The sequence below is a fragment of the Miniopterus natalensis genome, chromosome 1, assembly GCF_054644295.1.
Source record: "Miniopterus natalensis isolate mMinNat1 chromosome 1, mMinNat1.hap1, whole genome shotgun sequence".
NCBI lineage: Eukaryota > Metazoa > Chordata > Mammalia > Chiroptera > Miniopteridae > Miniopterus > Miniopterus natalensis.
In genome coordinates this window covers 78,222,250-78,244,646 of record NC_142081.1, presented here as the reverse complement: position 1 = coordinate 78,244,646, position 22,397 = coordinate 78,222,250, and the positions used below count along the sequence as shown (strand labels likewise).

At 39.9% G+C, this 22,397-nt stretch overlaps 1 pseudogene; it reads left to right on the top strand.

The window, feature by feature from the left end:
- The first annotated feature begins 11,339 nt into the window (after positions 1-11,339).
- Positions 11,340-15,602, top strand: LOC107526111 (uncharacterized; annotated as a pseudogene).
- Positions 15,603-22,397: the final 6,795 nt, after the last annotated feature.

Sequence of the window (22,397 nt, the reverse complement as noted above, 5' to 3'; positions counted from 1 at the left end):
GCTACAGAAAAGCAAAACTAGAAAGGTAGCCTCCAAAATATAGAGATTATATGTAGGTGGAACAAATATTGGTGATTTTTTTTTTTTCTTTTCTGTACTTTTTTTTTTCTATAATGACTATTTCTTTTGAAGTCAGGAAAAGCAAAATTTTTTTAAAGAATACAATGAAACATCAAAACTTGAACACTTAACTAGTTCTAGTAATCTCATATTTGGTATTCCATTTAAATTACGTTTAAAAATTAACCCACATTTTGGAACTGCAGAACCTTTTGGAGATCTGTCTGTTGAAGGGGTTTATCTGATGTATTTTTTGTAATTACCTACTTATGAAAAAGAATTTCCAGTAGCAGTCAATTCTAACTTTCAAAAGGAAGTTATTGGTTAATAGCTAAATAAAATGCTAAAAATAAAAAGACAGATGTTTGGAACTTTACTGTTGATATTAATTTAATATTTAGAATCTGGTATACTGAATATCAGAATAAATACTGGAATTCCAATAATTTCTTATTCATATAGACATTACTTATTCCTGCTAACTCATTAAACTTTTTTTTTTAATTTTTATTTATTAGTTTGAGAGAGAAAGAGAGAGAGAAACATGGATTTGCTGTTCCATTTATTCATGCATCATTGGTTGATTCTTGTATGTTCCCTGACCAGGGATCAAACCCACAACCTTGGCGTATTGGGACTACCATGCTGGTCACCCAAAAAGAAGCTAAAGCAGGGTTAGGAAGTCACTAACAACTGGCAGCTCTCAGTAACAATTGGTGGATGTTTCCAGGAAGTTATGCAGAATTTCTGAGATTTTGGAAAAATTTCCAGAAAAAGAGAAAAATTACAAGTATTTCTAAATAGCTTGTAACTGTTAGTCATGTGATTATTTTATACAATTAAACGTATTTTTTTGGTTTATTGTAATAACTTATATTTAGGCACCTAAATTTCACACACAACAAACAATACTAACTGGAGCAAATAATGAGAGCAATACATAAGATATACATAGTAATCATCCATGAAAAAATGAGTTGATTAGCAATATGGCACATAATTACAAAGATGTAACAGTTACTGAATTTCACTTTACACTGTACCTATTCTTAAGAAACTATATTTCCTAAATTCTAAATCCCAATTGTCCTAGTGTTTATTTGAATGTTTCTCAGAAGCATGAACCTCTAAAGCAAAATATGCTGCTATGGCCCTTGGTGAATGCCAGAACTCCCATTCTAGAATGCCCTGGACCGCACAGAAGCAGAGAACACTAGCAACACTCGGGAGCATGAGGGGAGAAATCTATATTAAATCTAGTTTCAAATCACTCAGTCCCTCCTGTGTAAAATAAAAAGAATTCAGCTGTCAGTGGAATATAGTCAAGAATAGAGATTATAGCCCAGGCTGGTTTGGCTTAGTGGTTAGAGCATCGGCCCCAGACTGAAGGGTCCCCGGTTTGATTCCAGCCAAGGGAGCACGTGCCTTGGTTGCAGGCTCAGTCCCTGGTTGGGGCACATGCAGGAGGCAACCAATCTATGTGTCTCTCTCATGTCAAACTCTCTCTCTCTCTCTCTCTCTCCCCCCCCCCTCTCCCCCCCCTCCCTCTCCCACCCCCACTTCTTCCACTCTCTGAAAAGCAATGGAAAAAATACCCTTGGGTGAGGATTAAAAAAAAAAAAGATTAAAAGATTACCATGGGTATGTGATTGAAATTACAGAAATAATAGGCAACTGTTAAGTATTGCCACTGCTGTGATTTTTGACATATCAAAATGAACTAAGGATCTTTAGTTGATAGAGTGGAAAAAAGATATAAACAGTCTAAAATATTGGATAATATTCTGTATGATAAGTATATACTAACATTTTTAAATAAGTGCCTGAAGCAATTATTATAACTATAGGATATCTAGATATCCCTGTATCAGTATTAATATTCTGCATGTGGAGTTACTTTATTTTTTAATGTCTATATATTTGTCTGGGGATGATGCTGTATCTATGAAGGCTAGGCTCATTTTAGGGTCATTTTTGGTGCTGGAAGTTTTTCACTTCTCAATTTGTCGCTCCTTAGCTTCAATCACCCTCTCTACCCACTGATGCCCAGGCCATGTGTCTCAGAAGGCTCGGGGATGGAGGGTAGTAGAGTTAAGATATAGTCGTCATATTTCAGCAGCCAAATGAAAAATACACAAAACAAAAAGAGAAAAACATTTTTTCATATAGCATTACTTGTGCTCAACTAAAAATGTTAAAGTTACAGTAAATGTCCAAATTATTTAGCTCTTTACCTCATAAAATATATAATAAATTTGATGAAAATGTGATAGAAAATAAAGTTGCTTATTAGGACATTAGAAGTTTTTTCTGTCAATGTTCCTTTAAAATTATTCAGCTTCACCAGGTTTTGTCACCTTTTTCACCTAACCTCCGATCCCTTCTACTAATGCAGATGCCCTTGAGATCCTATTTGGGGATACCACAGCTTAAACATTTGAATTTTATGAAAACTTCATAATCAGAAGACATTATAAAATATTTTCTATTGATGGTGAGTTTACAGCCATGCAACTATTTTAAAAATATATATCTTTATTGATTTCAGAAAGAGAAAAGGAGAGGGAGAGAGAGAAACATCAGTGATGAGAGAGTCATTGATTGGCTGCCTCCTGCACGCCCCTGACTGGGGATTGAGCCCACAACCCGGGCATGTGCCCCAACCGGGAATGGAACCAAGATCACCTGGATCCCGGGTCGACGCTCAGCCACTGAGCCATGCCCGGCCGGGCTACAGCCATGCAACTATTAATTGCACAAACATGTATTAAGCTCACACTGTATATCTAGCACTCCATGGCTCTCCGCAGGTACAAAAATGGAACACTTGTTCTACCTTGAAGGGTCTCAACTGTAAGGAGAGAGAAGGACACATTAGTTAATTTATTCATTATTTTTGTTACAAATGAGAAATGTCATTTTATTCAGTGCATAGCAGCAGGTTTCTGGACCTGAAATTGAAGAAAAGTCCTTGTCTAGCCCCCCACCTTAAATTGGGGAACAGGTAAAATCTGTGGCCCAGGCAAGGACATGTTAGTTTAGATAAAGGGTAAATCCAGAAGAGAAGAGAATTTAAAAATAATGTGATATTTAAGAAAATCAATGTGGCATTACAGCAAATTTACTAAGTTAAAAGATAGAAGCACCCAGTTGGCATGCCTCAGCGGTTTGAGCATCGACTTAGGATCCAAGAGGTCACCATTAGATTCCTGGTCAGGTCAGGGCATGTGCCCTGCTTTCAGGCTCCATCCCCAGTAGGGGGTGTGCAGGAGGCAGCCCATTGACAATGTTTCTCATCAATGTTTCTATCTATCCCTCTCCCTTCCTCTCTCTCTAAAGTCAATAAAAACATTTTTTTTAAAAAGGTAAAAGCAAGAAATGTACTGAATGGAATCTTATACTGTCAGCATAAAAAATAGTTAAATGCTAAGTATATGGCCAAAAAAGAATGGTAGGAGGCAAATGCTAAGACAATAGCTTGAAAAGGAACCCACCAAAGGTGAAACTCACCTAAGATAAATAAGGATAATATCACTGAAGAGCAGGATTTGGGTGGGGCATAAAATTCCAAACATTTTTCATGTAAATAAACACAAATCTAGCTGGAGGGGGAAACAGTTAAGGGTTTCACTGCATGCGTGCTAGCACTAGAAAAGATTTCTGCTTTTAAGAGAAACTCACTTTCCAGAGACTATTAATGAAACAGGTCTTGGAACTTGGGCTGCTGTTAACCACCCTAGGCTTCTCCAGATGCCTTAAGCAACGACATTTTTTTAAATCGCATTTTTCAATTACAGTTTACATTCAATATTATATTAGTTTCAGGTGTACAGCATATTGGTCAGACAATCATGTACTTTACAGAGTGTTTCCCCCGTATTTCCAGTACCCACCTGGCACCTTACATAGTTATTACAATATTACTGACTATTCCCTGTGCTGTACTTTACACCCCCGTGACTGTTTGGTAACTGCCAATCTGTACTTCTTAACCCTTCACCTTTTTCACCCAGGCCCCAAAGCCACTCCACTCTGACAACCAGCAGTCTGTTCTCTGTATCTATAAGTCTTCCCATTTTGTTTGTACATTTATTTTGTTATTTTGTTCTTGAGATTCTACATATAAGTGTAATAATATGGTATTTGTCTTTCTCTGACTTATTTCGCTTAGCATAATACCCTCTAGGTTCATCCATGCTGTTGCCAACTCAACTTTAGGCTGCAGTTTACCCACTTGTAATATCAATAATGTTTTTGTATTGTGAGTTTCACAGAAGTATTATGTATATTAACAGAAAGGTAAACACCTTGTGATACACACATGGAAAAACACATAAATAGAATACAAATTGGAATTTATTTTAGTCTCTTCTAAAGAAGTGTTTATTTATTTTTAGCTTTATTTTTTTTGCCAGACATTTAGGTCAAACTGTAGGGTGATAAGAATCATTATGTTGGAAGTTGAAAAATTCACAGAAGCACAGACTTTTAGATTTAGAAGATACCTTTGGATAAACTAGTCCAACTCCATTTTCTTTTCTTTTTTTATAAATATATCTTTATTGATTTCAGAGAGAGGAAAGGAGAGGGAGAGACAGAGATAGAAGCATCAATGATGAGAGAGTCATTGATCGAGCCCACAACCCGGGCATGTGACCTGACCGGGGATCAAACCCCAATCGCCTGGATCCTAGGTCAATGCTCAACCGCTGAGCCACGCCCAGCTGGGCCAACTCCATTTTCTTAGAGAAATAAACTTATTTGGAGTGTCTTTGCAAACAGAAAAGCAAGGTCCTTAATATATCTGCATTCTGGCAACACAATTTATGGTAAAATGAAGCTTGAAAACTATTTTAGGTTGATGCTGAGGAATTAGAACCTTCCTACATTGCTTCATTGCTTGCAGGAATATAAACTGGTGCAGATATTTTGGAAAACTGACAGTCCCTCGAAATGTTAAACAGAATTACCGTGTGATCTAGCAATTCTACTCCTGGATGCATACCCAAGAGAAAGGAAAACACATCCAACATAAAAACTTGTAACTAATGTTCATAGTACATTATTATTATTATTTTTTAAAATATGTCTTTATTGATTTCAGAGAGAGGAAGGGAGAGGGAGAGAAAAACATCAATAATTATAGAGTCACTGATAAGCTGCCTCCTGTACACCCCTGACTGGGGATCGAGCCCGAAATCTGGACATGTGTCCTGGTGGGTAATCGAACCCTGACCTGTATCGTAGGTCAATGCTCAACCACTGAGCAACACCGGCCAGGCATAGTACATTATTTATAATAGCCAAAAAGTGGGGTAAGGGAGACAAATATGTATCAACTGATGAATGGATAAATAAAATAGATAAACAAAGTAAAATTCAAAATAAAAAGAAAGTATCGATACATTCTACGACAGGGATGAATCTTGAAAACATTGTATTAAGTAAAAGAAGCCAGTCACAAAAGATTGTATGTTGGGGGTGGGGGAGTGGGTGGGGAGAGATTAATCAAAGAACTTATTTGCATATACGCATAACCCATGAACACAGACAATAGTGTGGAGAAGGCCTGGAGGCAGGTTGCAGGGTGGAGGGGATCGATGGGGGGGGGTACATCTGTAATACTTTCAACAATAAAGATAATTTTTTTTAAAAAAATCACATGTATAATTCTATTTATATGAAAAGTCGAGAACAGGCAAATCTATAGAGACAAAATACATTAGTGGTTGCTTAGGGCTGGGAGGAGGGTAGAGGGAGGATAGGAAGTGACTACTAACAGATAAGGTGTTCTTTTTGGGGTGATAAGAATAGTCTAAAATTAGACTGTGCTGATTGTTGCACAACTCTGTGAATATACTAAGAACCATTGAATTGTACTTTATGTGGTTGAAATTATATATTGTATTGTATGTGAATTACATCTCCATAGAACTTTTTAAAAAGAAAAAGAAATGAGGTAGAAAAAACAGTACCTTAGGTTTTATCCTAGTGGGAAACTATTTAGCAGAAATGTGTTTATATTATTAAATCATAAAATGAGAAGTCTACCTGTAGTTTAGTTTAACAAGTACATGCTTGATTTTCAAAAAGCAAATAACTATTAAAAATTATGCTAATCTCTGTAGGTTCTTTAGGAGAAATGAGATGATTTTAGTATTGTCATGTACGATTTTATGTACAGGTGGACATAAAGTTCTAACTCTGAAGACGCTGTGAAGCAGATGTCTTTTATTCCTCCTCTCATGCAAGTGTATGGGGGACCCAGGATGAATGCTCAGCATTTTCATAGCCTTAGAATATTTTTTAGCACTAAGGACAACTTTTACATTCATGGCTATAGACATGAAACAAGATCTGGAATATATCTGGCTGACAAATTTCAAAAAGAAAGCAAGCTGTCCCCAAACCAACAAGGCAGCAAGCCTCTATTAAGGGTTTGCTGAGAAACTGAACATAGGTACTAGGTCTGGTAGATATACATATATACTCAAAATGAAGGGTCAGAACGACTCAGGTAGGAAAGGAGCGACACTGATAAAATATATCTTTGATTACTGCAAAAGGACTACAATTTTTTCAGGCAAAACAATTTGAAAAAAACAATTTGCAGGGCTGTATTAATATACACATTTAGAATTCTAATGAGTTAAGTACTACATCTAATGTTAGTATCAAACCATACAGCTTTATTGAGGTATAATCATACAATAAGCTGCAATAAGTACGCTATGACATATGTAGACCCCTTTGAAACCATGATAAACACTTCCATCCCCTCTAGTTTTCTCTTATGTCTTTGTAATCCATTCCTCTTTTTTTCTTTTTAATGTTTTTATTGATTTCGGAGGAAGGGAGAGGGAGAGAGAGATACATCAGTGACGAGAGAGAATCACCAATCGGCTGCCTGCTGCACGCTCCCTACTGGGGATCGAGCCTAAAACCTGGCCATGTGCCCTGACTAGGAATCGAACCGTGACCTCCAGATTCATGGGTCGATGCTCAACCACTGAGCCTCACCAGCCGGGCATCCATCTATTCCTCTCTTGACCCCTGTCCCAGGCAAACCTGATCTGACTTCTGTTATGGTAGATTAGCTTGCATCATATAAATGAAATCATATTGTATACACTTTCTTTCTCTTGCTTTTCTCGTTTCACACAAGAATTTTAATATCCATCCATGTTGTTTCATGTATCAATAGTTTGTTCCTTTTTATTGATGAATAGTGGTCTATGGTACATATACACTACCATTTTCTCTCCATTCACCGGTTGATGGACTTTGGATGGTTCCCACTTTTGGCAAATACCAAGAAGGCTGTTTTGAACACCTGTTGTAATTTCTCATTAAGTATCTCTCATGACCGAGTTAAAGGTAACCCCACCGCCGCCCCAGTGAGGTACGGAAGCAATCTAATATCAAGTCCTGAAGTCTTCAGTGACTAAAAAGAAGTGATCTTCAACCCACTTCATAATTCCTGATGTTGTAGCCTTCTTCCTTTAATCTCCAGAGACCTTTGCACGACTGGTATGCTTTCATATGTGGACCGTGGAGACTATTATATCGATTTTCCAAAAGTTGACAATAAGGATCAGTCAGGTTAAAACCATAAAAAGGTAAAAAAAAAGCTGTAGACGCAGATTTAAAAAGATGACAAACATAAAATTAATGAATTTTATTTTTAAATACCAACCTATTAAAATGACTAGAATGTTCATTAAAAATAGAGCATGCAAGAAGAATGTAACAGAGAGATTTGGACTGAGTAATGCTAATTGCTTATTCCTACTTTCCCCCCACTGACCTGAATTCTTCTAAACACCCGCCCTCGCTCAGTTCCTTCACTGATCTCCATCAGCCCTGGCCCTGAGCCAGAGAAGGAAGGAAGAGAGGAATAGAAAATAGGATAAAACTTGTTTTCATGTATAAAGCTAATGCTAAGTTTCTCCATTTCCTTCCTCCCCCTTCCAGGTCAGGGCACTACATTCAAGGATAAAGAGATCATACTTAGTATGACTATTATATCTCAATAATCTGAAAATGAAGAAAATGGAAAATCTTTTCCCAGGATGCATGGAAACAAGTTTACCAAAAAATGGTAGAAGTAAAACTCAGATGTTAAAGATGATGGATTAGAGAGTTGTTGTACCTTGGGGTCTTGTCTTATACAAGAAACCCAATGATCTCTGAGTGCTACAGTCAGGAAAAAAAATCAAGATCTGAATGATAAAGTTCAATATATTGAAGAACCAGTTATACAAGATATTGATAGGAATTGAGATTTCTCCACATGTGTAAAGACCAAATACAACCTTGTGCAATGGCCATTAACATGTAAAAGAAGAAAAATATCAGCTAATAGTCATGTTTCTGTGTGTGTTACCTTAGAGGAAACAGCTCAGTTATTTAATCTCATTTGTAAATTAAAACATTACCAAAGTGGGTGGGGTGTTTTTTCGGTGTCAGTTCTTAGTCCACTTTTCAACAGTAGGATGGATGGTGTTAATACGTTAAGGGAGAACCTATGAAAGGGAGCAAGTGGAGGACTGACGTAGGTGTGGACGTTGTCCTAATGTCTTTACATGATTTTTGTTCTCCTTTATGAACACTAATCCAATATAAATGGTGCCCTTAGATGAAGAGAAAGACACAGAGAGGAGGTATCCATGTGAAGACAGAGATAGACAGAGAGAAAGCCATGACAAAAGACGCTCTCCTCATCGTGCTCGGGCTCAGACCCCCTCCCAAGGCTTCCCTCTGCAGGGATGCTCTGCTCACTCTGCTCAGGATCTGACGGCCCACACCATGCCATGCACATGTGTGGGTGTCCTCCTCACCCTGCCCCACCTCTGCTTTCTCACATGAGAAGAAAATCCTCACCTTGATTAGGCTCTGTTAAGAAGAATGGTGCCCGGCCAGGCGTGGCTCAGCGGTTGAGCATCAACCTAGGATCCTTGGCGATCAGGGTTTGATTCCCGGCCAGGGCACATGCCCGGGTTGCGGGCTGCAGCTGATCAATGACTCTCTCATTATTGATGTTTCTACCTCTCTCTCCCTCTCTTTTCCTCTCTTTGAAATCAATAAAAAAGATATATTTTTTTAAAAAAGAAGAAAAATGGTGGTTACCGGGCTGAAAAGAAGGGGGAAAAGGAAAGTTGTTTCATGTGTATAGAGTTTAAGTTTTTGTCAATGTAAGAAACATTCAAACCTGTGAAGACCTGTGAAGAATTTTTGTGACTTTATTTGAATCAAAGGAAGCAAATTGCCAGGAAGCAAAATCTCAACAGATTGAGCTAATGCTCCAGAAAATGGCAGTTTTGCACACTTATTTTATGCATAACAATCAAAAGACAATACACAAGTGAGTTTCATGAAATCCATTGGTGATAGATTAGGAAGGTGGGAGAAAGGGGAAACCTCTGGGATTGGATGAAAAGTAAAATGATAAGACATACATCTTTTACATAGGTGGGTATAGGATAGTTAACAATCAACAAGTAATTCAATAAAAATGCGATTTTTGGTCTAAGCAGAGAAGTGCCTGTGCTTTGAGGGGTGCAGAAAAAGAAGAATTCCTTTGGCATTCCAAAGACATGTCATTGTAGATGCAAAAAGAAAATAGACAGGCTCAGTTAAGGTAAAGATTGACCTTTGTCAGGGAAGATGCTGGCCAAGACATTACCAGCTGCCATAAACTGCTTTTAGTTAAAAGTTTTTATTTCAGACCTTCCTTTGTGGTTACTTTACGTCCCTGAGTTTGGAAGGCTGCCACGCAGCCTTGAGCTTCTCAGGTTAGGACGTTGTCCCTTTTCATTCACATTTTTCAAGATGAAAAAGTTCTGGAGATCTGTTGCACAACAATGTGAATGTAGTTAATGCTACTGAACTGTACATTTAAAGTGGTTAAACAGTAAATTTTATGTTATGAGGTTTTTAGTACAATATAAAGAGGCATTAAAAAACATGGACACAAAGTGCAAATTCCTGACACAGCAGGTGCTGTCTCAGCCCTTAATACGTTTACACTCTAGTGACCTAGGCAGCGGAGACTATTTTTTATGGTTTTCCTCATTGCTTTTATTTATTTATTTTATAATATGTTTTTTATTGATTTTTAGAGAAGGAGAGGGATAGAGAGAAACATCAATGGGCTGCCTCCTACATGCCCCCTACTGGGGATTGAGCCTGAAACCCAGGCATGTGCCCTGACTGGGAATCAAACCAGTGACCTTTTGGTTCATGGGTCAAAGCTCAACCACTGAGCCACACTGGCTGGGCAAGAGGCACTGTTTTTTACTCACACCTAGTGTCTAGCATAGAGCAAGCACTCAATAAGTGCTGGCTAATCTAATGTGGAGATAGAAAGGAATTTGAAAAGAGAGAAACGTAGGGGGAGGAGGAGAGAGAGATGAACAGCCCAAGCAGAACAGAGAAAGACATGGGAAGAAAGTATTGATCCCAAGAAAAAGCAATGTGTCCTAAGTGGGACCTGGGGGATGGTATGGCTAAGGGAAGGGGGGCGGGTCAGTGTCTATAAAGGGAGCAGATATGTAAAGCCAGCCTCTGGCCTTTGTACAAACTACCACAATTACTCGTGGACATGTGATGAATAGAATCATAGCTCCTTAGGTGCCAGGAAGAATTCGAATTACAGCCAGATACCATGGGCTAAGCTTGGTACATTCTGATTTAGTTTAAATAAGTCTGTTCGTTTCAGAGATAAATGAAATCTCACCTGTGGCCGTCTCACACCACGGCCTTTAGACCACTTTTCTAACTCCGAGGTGCTTAAATCTCAGGGCTGGGATACTGCGCCTGCACGAAGATTCGGATGGATACAGGGGTGCTCCCGCCGCCCTGCCCTGCCCTGCCCTGCCCTGCCCTGCCCTGCCCTGCCCTGCCCTGCCCTCCCCTCCCCTCCCCTCCCCTCCCCTCTCCTCCCTTCTCCTCTCCTCTCCTCTCCTCTCCTCTCCTCTCCTCTCCTCTCCTCTCCTCTCCTCTCCTCTCCTCTCCTCTCCTCTGCCGGTGAGTAGACGTAGACTGAGGACGTCAGAGGTCGGTCCTCGCTGGCCGAATGTGAGGGGCGTGGCCTAAAGGGCGCGTTCGCACATAAGGGGCGTGGCCTAACAGGGGTTGGCTTGTAAGGGGCGTGGCCTGAAGGACGCCGCGAGGGCAACCACCTGCCCCGGCTCAGAGCTGTGCGGGTGCGCATGGAGAGGCGGGAGGACCGAGGCTTGCCGCACAGCCCCTGGGCTCCCGGCGGCTGATGGCCGGCCATGGATCTGCACCTCAGCGACTGCCGTAAGGCTGCCCACGCTAAGGCGGCCGCCGGCAGTCTAACTGACGACGCGAAGCAGTGTGGCATCGTGAGTGGCGGCCAGTCGGCGGCCCTCCTCCTCCTCGCGGCTCCCGGGCGGGCTGGCGGAAGGGGCGGGACCTCTGAAGGGCGGGGCGGGGCGGGGCGGGGCAAGGGGCGGGTCCTTGGACACTCGGATCCCGGCCGGCAGGTGCGGGGCAGCCTGTGGCCGCCGGGGTGTTTCCCTGGCCAGGGCCAGCCACGGGCCCGACCGAGAGAGGGCCGGTGAACCGGGAAGGTGGGAAGCCTTCCGGGTTGTTGACAGGCTGGGTTCTTTCAACCCTGACTGTGTGATTCCTTGGTTTATTTGGATGTATTAGCTCACCGACGTATGAGTAGAATGGTCTAAACTAAAAGACTAGTTCGAGGAAAAAAGACAGACTTTCTCATTGTATTTGACAGAGCTTGAGAAAAAAACTCATTACAGAGGTAGGAACATGTCATCTATTAGATCTGCCTCTTGGGGACAAACTGCCTGTTCTCCCAGGAAGCAATAATGGATTCTACACTATAAATATAAGTGAAAAGCTAAACTAAGTTTGAGTAGTGCTTATGTGATGTTCTTTACCCTTTTCAGCTTGCTATTTTAAACTTGAAACACTGCTGTGGTTTTGCTTTGAGTCCACTTCAATTTCACATACCAAGTGAAATGAAATGAGTTGAGGTGTTTAATGTCTGAACGTCACTTTAATGGTAGAAGGCCTCATGATATGCTTCAGCCTCCCAGTTCAGCCTTACCTCCAACCCAGAGCCTTAGCTCAAAAGGTTGGGGTCTTTCTATCTACCCACACATACCATGCTAATTCCTACTTCTGTGCTTTTGTGCATCTAGCATGGACTCTCCTCCTCTCCTTCCTGACCTTCAATTTGAGCCATCTTTCAAGAGCTACTATATTAACTCTTTCCCAAGTGTCACCCCCCCAATTATCTTTCCTTAGAATTTACATTACCCTTGGTGTACACTATCTCACTCAGCACTGAATCAGTACTGTTAGTAATTCACTGTGCTGCACTCACATTGCACACATTTTAAGTCCTCTGCCTAACACTCCCCACCCCGTCCTTAGCTAGGCCAAACCTGAAAGAGGTTTAGAACTTTCTGGTTGAGTGAGCTTTGATCATAATAAGAAACAGGTTCTACAGGAATAATTATGACATCTTTACCCTTACACTGTCTAGGGCATCATCAAGGATGAGTAGGGGCTCCTTGGTATTTCTGATACTTGCCTAATATATATGATTTTTAAAGTTTTATTGCTGAAGTTATCAGGAATAAAAAATAAACCACTATTAAAATAAATCTAATTTTAAAAAATAATAGACCACTATTAATTTTTTATCACTGTTACAATAGAAAAGCTGTTACTTAACGTAATGAAATTGATACTACAAATTATATATCCATTGCATTATAGTCACACCTCCTCTGCTCCTAAAGTTTTAGGATTTAACTCTAGTGAAAAGTAATTGATGCCTGCATTCTCACTCCTAAAAATTAAGAAAGGCTATTTGTTTAGCTTCTCTGTCAAAATACATTTAAGGGCAACAGATTATATATGATATACCACCCTGAGTCCATAAGAGAAAATCTCCTTGCCAGCATCTTTTTAGATCCAGTTTGGAGCCAGGCTTATGCTTGAATTACGTTTCCAATAGCAGAAAATTTCCTTCCTTTTTGCCATTCCATTGCATCCACCAACAAGCCCATTCTAAAATCAGTGTAATATTTTCATTATGGTTCACCATATTTCTGTAAGTACCTTGATTTAACCTAATTTGCTTATTGTCAAAATACCCAAAAAATGATTATGAAAGAGAATTCACTGCTGACCACAGTAACATTGTGCTTCTAAGGACTGGAGAACAAAAGAAATGTCATTTCTGACAAAGATTGAAGAAGAGGTAAGAAGAGAAGCAAGAGTTGAGAAACAACGTCAAAAAATCAGTGAAGCGGCTCACCAGAAGGTAGAGTGAGCCTTTATTAATAACTTGGGCTATTTAAGGAAAGGCTTTTTGCCAATTTCGATATTTTAAAGTGTGACTTGTCAGAAGAGGCCTAAACCCATGGCAATACTACTGATATAGAGATCCAGCCTGGTCTGAACCTGCACTTCAAGGGCTGATTTGAAATGGGACTAGCCTCCAGAATGTGGGCAATTAGTTAAATTGGATCTAGTTGTTAAAATATATTCTTCTTCATGCTGGACAAAAGTAAACTTACCCTTACTACCTTCCTAGCTTTGTAGTCATTATGACTTTAGAAATCTCAAGACAGGAATAAGGGCTCCTTTCAAATATACTATCATATTTGAACTATCTGTTTTTACATTTCTAGTGTCAAGTTAATATTAAAATTTTTAATATATTAAATATTTATTTTTAATATTTTAGAAGCATATACTTCTAGAGAAAAAACTCACTTATCATTTACAAAAAATGCGAAGGAATGACCTTAAGAGAGAGAGGCTGGAAGGAAGTATATTTGAAAGCAAAGGACAAGATAAATCAGAAGGTAAGAGAGAGAGAAAAAGATAAAGTAGCTGAGTAGATGATGCATATCTATATATTAAATATTGGTGGCTTTGTAAAACCCCTCTATGAACTTATACAGTGAGATCACAAGGCTCTTGCAAAGGGAAACCCTAAAAGCTCACACTAGCTCTGCCAAGCACTGTCCAAGGAACTTTCAAGTTAAGCTCAAGTTATAAAGAATGTACACACACACATACACATATTATTATATACATTATAATATATGCTTCTATGAAGTACCTCAGTAGACAAGACTGCCTTTACTGCAGATTTTAAAAGGAGCCAATAAGAGTCATAATTATAATAATAATAAAAGATGTGACAAAGAGAGAGCAAAAGAGAACAGATATATATATATCTGTCATTCAAACATACCATCTCTCTCTCCATATGGAGGGAGGAAGGGAGATGGGAAGGGAAGGAGGGAGGAAGAGAGAGAAAGAGAGAGAGGGAGCCAGTAAGAGAAAACATTTCTGAAAAGATAGATTGAAATAATGAGGGAAGCAAAGCAAGAAAAAAATAGAAGAAAAAATTTTAACTGAAGTTAAGAAAAGATTATACAGAGCAGAAAGAGAGCAAGCTAGTAAGAAAACATGAAAATATTTTTAAAAGGAGATAAGAGACATTTAAAATACACTAAGAAATAGAAATAGAAAAAAATGTAAGAAAAAGTTTTAAAAAGAAGCAGCATTGGAAAGATGGTACAAAATAAATGAAATGGGAGAGGGAGAGGAAGAGAATGAATGGATAAGAAAGAAAAAGAAAGAAAATTGAGCAGAATAAATCAGTAAGAAAATACACACACTGAATGAGGCAGTAGGAGGAAGACAAAGGCAAAGAAACGAGACCAATAAGAGACAGGGAGGAGGAAGAAAGGCAAGCAGGCAAATAAAAGAGAGTGAAAGAAACAGAGCAAGAAAAAGATGGGGAGATACAGGAACAAAGAACAAAGGGGAAGGGAGAAAGGAGGAGAGGGAGGTAGGTAAGAAAGTTTAAAAAGGATAAGTCAGTGGGATAAAGTAAAAGAGAAGAGAGAATGTGAGAGTGAGAGAGAAGAATTTAAGAGTAACCAGTCCCCTTTCCCCAGCTGCTGGTAAGGTGCTTGATTCTTCTGAGAAAGTTAAGGCTGCGTTGGGGTGAGGCCCTCACTGTACCTGGTGACTGGCACCGCTCCAGGCAGCACTCGCCACAACACTCCCAGGCTGTGGCCTCCATCTCGGAGCTCGCCTGCATCTGCTGGGCCCTTATCCTGCAGGATGTTGAGGTGACGGTGACGGGTAAGATCAATGCCCTCATTAAAGCACCTGGTGTAAATGCTGAGCCTTCCTGGCCAGGCTTGTTTGCAAAGGCGCTGGCCAGTGTCAACATTGGGAGCCTCATCTGCAAAGTAGGAGCTGGTGGACCCCCCCAGCAGCTAGTGCTGCACCAGCAGGAGATCCTGCCCCCTCCACCACTGCTGCCCCAGCTGAGGGGAAGAAAGTAGAAGCAGAGAAAGAAGAATCTGAGCAGCCTGGTGATGACACAGGCATTGGCCTCTTTGACGAAACCTCTTGTAACACATTCAATAAAAAGCTGGACTCTGTTAAAAAAAAATAAATAAATAAAAATAAAAGAGTAGACAGTAAGAAAATCAAATACAATTGGGAGGTGAAGTGACAGAGATATTAAAAATGAGAAGTCAGGCCCTGCTGGCTGAGCTCGACCTATGATCTAGGAGATTGAGGCTTGATCCCCGGTGGGGGGCGTGCAGGAGGCAGCCAATCAATGACTCTCATCATTGATGTTTCTATCTCTCTCTGTCCCTTTCCCTTCCTCTCTCTGAAATCAGTAAAGATATATATATATATATATATATATATATATATATATATATTTTAAATGAAAAGTCAGTAAAAGAAGACAAAGATAGATAAAATAGAGTAGACTTTAAAAAAGAGAAGCTGCTATGGAAAAGCAGTACAAGGAAAATAGGCTGAATGCAACAAAAGGACACATTAGTAGGAGGAGAATAGGGGGGAAAGGATGTAGTAAAAAAGGAAGTAAAAGAGGATATGGAAATTAAGCATAAAAGAAAAACAGGTAAATGAAGGGAGGATAATTAAAGACAGCAAAAGGGAGAAAAAGAATAGAATAATAAGGAAAGATAAAGTTTTAAAAAGTAACAAAAGAGAACGAAAGAAAGAAAGAGAGAGAAAGAAAATATAAACAGACTTTACAAAAGAAGAGCCAGTAAGAAAGAAGAAAAACAGAAAGAAGGGAGGGAAAGGAGAGAGGAAAAGGGAGACAAAAGAAACATAAAGAGAAAGTAGATAAATAAGATGAAGTTTAAAAAAAGAGTAGCCAGAGGGAATCCAAAATGGCAGCAGAGCAGATGGATGTTACACTCACCTCCTGGTGACTGTAACATTGGATTGCATCAGCATTTCTCTCAAGAGGTTCCAGAACAAAGAACACCCACTGGACAGATTCAGACAACATCAGAGCAGGATCTAATTAACTCACAAGTGTAATATTCAAAGGGAGATCTTGGCAGGCACCAGACCCCCTGAGGTGAATTCTGCTGTTTATGGCCAGCACCTGCACAGCAGCGCATATACTATGGTCGGGATTAAGCCTCACAGTCAGCCCGCCTGAGGGTTGACCCCACACATGAACGGGCCAATAGCAATCAAGACTTAATTACAACAGGAGGGCCCACATAACCAGGGATATTCCTGGAGCACCCAGCTCAGGTGATCAAGGAGACTGTACCACTGGGTTCCACAGGAAACCTACTACGTAGGCCACCCTACCAAGACTGGCAGTCATAGCACTTCTACCTAAATACACAGAAATAAACACAAAGAGGCAGCCAAAATGGGGAGACCAAAAAAAACATGACCCAAATGAAAGCACTGGAGAAATCTCCAGAAAAAGAGCTAAATGAAATGGAGGCAAGCAATTTATCAAATATAGAGTTAAAAAAAATGGTTAAAAGGATGCTCAAGAAACTTAGAACTACAGCAGCATGAAAAAGGATACAGACAGTGTAAAAAAGAACCAGTCAGAAATGAAGAATACACTAGAAGGAATAAACAGTAGGTTGGATGAAGCAAAGAATGGAATCAGTGATTAGGAAGGCAAGGTAACAGAAAACACCCAATCACAGCAGCAAAAAGAAAAAAGAATTTGCCATTGTCCAGTCCCTTCCCCCACTGATCAGCAGGGGACAGACTTGGAGAGTGTTGAATTAGCAAAGCTGTATAAATGGCATGTCTACATGATGTAGTTTTCCCTTCTTTCCTGTTAGATAATAACCAGCCCTAGCAGGTTTTGCTCAGTAGTTAGAGCATTGGCCTACAGACTGAAGGGTCTTGGGTTCGATTCCTGGTCAAGGGCATGTACCTCGGTTGCAGGCTTGATCCCCAGCCCTGGTTGGGGCTTGTACGGGAGGCAACCAATTGATGTATCTCTCTCACATTGATGTTTCTCTCTCTTTCTCTCTCCCCCTTCCACTCTGTCTGAAAAGCAATGGAAAAAATATCCTCCGGTGAGGATTAAAAAACATTCTGGAGGCAACCAATCAATGTGTCTCTCTCACATTCATGTTTCTCTCTTTGTCTATCCCCCTCCCTTCCACTCTCTCTGAAAAATCAATGGAACAAATGTCCTCGGGTAAGGATTAACAAAAAAATAATAATAATAACCAGATTATTATAATGGTATCAGATAGATAATTAAAAAGTGGATTTTTTTTTTTTTTAATCTAAAGAAGAATGTCTGGAAAAGGTAGAATGAGAGAGTCAATAAAAAAGACAATACAATCAAGATGGATAAATAGCTAGGTAGGTGTGTGGATGTGTGGATAGATAGATGATAGATAGATAGATAGATAGATAGATAGATAGATAGATAGATAGATAGATGATAGATGATAGATGATAGATAGATAGATAGATAGATAGATAGATATAGATAGATAGATAGATGATAGATGATAGAAGATAGATAGATAGATAGATAGATAGATAGATAGATAGATGATAGATAGATGATGATAGATGATGATAGATGATAGATAGATAGATGATAGATAGATGATAGATGATAGATAGATAGATGATAGATAGATGATAAATAGATAGATAGATAGATAGATAGATGATAGATAGATAGATAGATAGATAGATAGATAGATAGATAGATAGATAGATAGATGATAGATAGATGATAGATGATAGATGATTGATAGATAGATAGATAGATAGATAGATAGATAGATAGATAGATAGATAGATAGATAGATAGATAGATAGATGATAGATAGATGCATAGGTAGATAGATAAAACTTATTTGAAAAAGTAGAAATCAGTAAATAGTAAGTAAAAGTGGAGAGTTAGAAAGGGAAAGAGAATAAATGAAAACTTTAAAAATGTGGTAAGTAAATAGCAAAAAGAAAGGGGGTGGGATGGGATGGGATGGAATAGGTTGGGGAAGGGAAGGGGAGGGAAAAGGAATAGAGAGAGAAAAGGAAGTTTTAAAAGGAGAGCAGAAAAGAAAATACTTTTTTTAAAAATGAGAGAGTGAATGTGTGCAAGAGAAATTTTAAAAAGGATGAGCCAGGAAGAATAGACAATATGAGGAGGAAGAAATGAAAGGTTTAAGAAGGGGAGGGGTCAGTAGGAAAAGGTCACAGTTCAGTTCAATGGGATGATGAGGCTGTAACATCCTGCCTCTGGGATAATAAATCACTTTAGCGGCTATATTGCTCCATCTGCAGCTGTTAACTTTTCCTTCCAGTAGAAAGTTTCAGGCAGGCATCTCAAACAGTGGCCACCTCAAATGCTTTTTGAAAAAGAAAATATAAAGGAATTTATTATGAAATAGACATCGTCATTCTACTGTCACAATATTACAGAGGTGCCAGGAGAAGAAAGATGTCCTTTGCACATGTGGAGTGGACTTATACCACTATAATAAGGCTGCCACCTTCCCCCGTGTGGACACCCAGGGGTGCGTATCTTATAACTAATGAAAACCCAGTCAGCACACATATCGTCTGGAATCCTTTTGTCTCTAAATGATTAGAAACGGAATCTGTAGTCACCTCTTTCACAGATGAGGTATATGAATATGGGTGCCTCTGCCAGGCTTTGAGGTACAACCAAGAATTGTCATGGCCACTGTGGCTTACAGGTCGTCCAACACAGTCACTATGCTGGTATGCGTCCCCACACAGTGAAAAGGCCATGTTCTTGAGCGAGATGGAGGGATAGAGTTTTTCCCTTCTAGGAGACAACTCTGTGTCCCCAAGTGTGGCTTTAACTAGACAAGTCCCCATCACAGCTCTCTATCCAAGAATTTCATAACCTTGCCACTACTGACTTTTTGGGCCAGATAATTCTTTTTTGTGGGGACTGTCCAGTGCATTGTAGGATGTTTAGCAGCACCCCTGGCCTCTATCCACTAGATGTCAGGAGCAACTGCCCCACTTTGTAACAACCAAAAATATCTCCAAACATTTCCAAATGTCCCCTGGGGGACAAAATCATGTCCCATTGAGAACCACAACCTATCCTCTCCAGTTCCTCCCCACAACCCCATATATAGGTTAACATATGGCTCTCCACCTGTTGGGCATAAAAGGATGTATAGAACCTGTCTTGGATACCTTTGTCATCACTCCTATTAAAAATAAATATTTTATTGGGTCTCTTTAAGCTTCTTCTCCAAAAAGGAAGAAAATGAGTGACACTGCCAGTGACCTGAAATTATACCAAAGACAAAGACGTAATTAAAATGTTACAATTAGAAATTCTAAAATAGTAATTGGTGGGAAGCCTGGATTTGGCACTGATCTCTCCTGCTTCTAATACAGACGAAGCCTCTGTCTTCTGATGCGAGTGACCAGTTTTGAGTAATACTTCCTCATTGCTACATCCTTTCTTGCCACTGGGACTAGGTTCCCACTCACTCGGCTCCTGTCACTGTCTCCACACACCTATGAACAGGGCAGGCCGCATTTTGCGGCTGACAGCCCTGCAAGCCCGGTTCAGAGTCCTGTCTTCTCCGCAGCCCCCTGCTCTTGATCTCATTTCTGTACTTTTCCATTCCCAGCAAGATCCGAAGGCATTTTTTAGCATTTGCCTCACTGCCTCTGCTGCCACTCCTTGACCAGCAGTTATGCCTCAGGGAAGCTTTTACCTGCATCTCAGTGGTTGCAACCGGAGAATCATCTTTGCAGATTCTGACTGAAGGTGCTACTGATGTTTCTGAAGCCTGTGGCCCTAGGGACCTAATGAGGACAAACACAACTGATGCTCTTTCTCAAAACTCTGCCCTTCCTTAGGTTTTGGACTTTTCAGGCCTGAACTAACTTCTGTCACTTCACTGGGGGCAGAAATATTTTATTCTGCCACATATTTCCCCCAGCAGTGGAGCATGCCATCAGTGTTGCCCACCCTTGTTCCCCTGTTCTTTTTAGAGCAGCCCAACTGAATAGTAGTTGTTTTAAAATTTCAACCTACTTCTGGAGTAGGCCACTTGAACACATGTAGGATTAGCACTGTTTGCTGGATCTAAGTTTCCTCTTTTGGCTTTCTGGCTCAGTCATTGATATTTCTGATGTAGTCCTCCAGGTTCCCCTCCTCTAGATCTCCAAAATGGCACAGACTTCCAGCTCCCTATCATTCTTCTTCTTTCTCAAAGATGGTGTCCAGATGTCAGGGGCAAGAGATGTGGCTTATGTCCTTCACCTAGGAGTTTATCAGAATGCAGGTTCTCAGGCCCTATCCCAGACCTACTTAACCAGAAGCTGCATTTTCACAAGATCTCTAGTGCTTTTATATCCACATTAAAAGGTTTGGAAAATACTGGCTTCCATGACCTCATGAAGGTAGAATAAAGTCAAGGTGCACGAATGAAATGTCTTCTGCCTCCTCTGGTCTCCAAAGATATGCCCTTATCTCCATTGAGGTAGTGCTTTGCCCATTAGCATTCACAGGTAAAGTCAGCCACTGGTGCAGTGACTCAGGGTCTGGTCTCCCTGGACTTAGTAGAGCGCTGTGGTGTCCCATCCCCCCTGAGTTCTGGGGACTGCTCCATAACACTCACAGTGGAGCCCTCTCACTTCCACTATAGTGACTCCCTTGGCAAGCTCCCCAGTTACACTCTCAGCCCTCCCTGAGCCATGTGCACACCACACTGGGATCAAGAGTGGCTTAAAGCATAACCTAAAAGGAAAATAGGGAGAGCCTGGGAAAGGGTATAAATCTTTAGCTATAAGACAAATAAGGTGTGAGTGTCTAACGTAAAACATGGTAACTATGGTTGATAACACTGTGTTGTAAAATTGAAATTTGCTAAGAGAATAAAAAATGTTTTCAACAACAACAAAAAAGATAAATATATGAGGTGATGGATGTGTTAATTAACTAAATGGAAGGAATCCTTTCACAATGTATAAATATATCAAATCACTACGATGTACACTTTAATGATCTTACAGTTTTATATATCAATTATATACCTCAATAAATCTGGAATTTAAAAAAAGAAATCAAAACCTCAGAGAAAGCCTTGCTATGCCTGATCACACTGTGTTGCAAAGTTTCTGCCCATGCCCAGATGAGGAGGAGGCAGGGGTGGGATGTAGCTTAAGAGTTCTCTTTCTAGAGTCCTAAATGGGAAGCAGAAAAATAGTTTTTCTTTTCTCTCCATGTTAACCTCCGTTATCTGGAGCAACCAAGGCCCAAGGGAAGGAAAATATGAAGTCCCATCTGATTCCCTGTCTTGATTGTGATGATGGTTTCCCGGGTTTATACATAAGTCAAAACTAAACAAATGGTACATTTTAAATATTTTTTGTTTATTGTACTTCAATTATACTTCAATAAAGTTTCAAAATTATGTGATTTCTCTTTCATGTACTTCAAGGATCAGTTCGGCATTCTCATAGTTTTATAAAGATTCCTACCAAAACACCATCAACCTTGTTACCTCTTCAGCATGGTGTACAGAGTAACACGACAGAACGAAAGGTAGAAAGTTGTGTGTCTCAGATGCTTTGTATTGATTATTAATTTATTTAGTTAACTTTCATTTCTATGAGATATCCCCATCACTGGCATGGTACTAGATGGTCAAAGGTAATAGGGTCCTACGCAGGTCTGGACCTCTTGCTCCCTGGAAGAGAAGGTTCTGAGTTGGCTTCATGCTAAATGTACCATGTAGTTTAGCAGTAACTAACTTAAATATTTCATGTTGATGATGATGATTATGATGATAATAGCTAATGTTTATTGAGAACCTGCTGTGAGCCGGGTCCTGTGCTAAGCCACAAGGAAAGGAAAAGGGGGAAAGGAAATGGCATAGGATACAAAGATGAAAAGACCTCCTCACTACTCACCAGGACTCAGTCCAGGATTAGACACACGTAAACAAAGTCCTTAGAGTAAAATGAGAGGA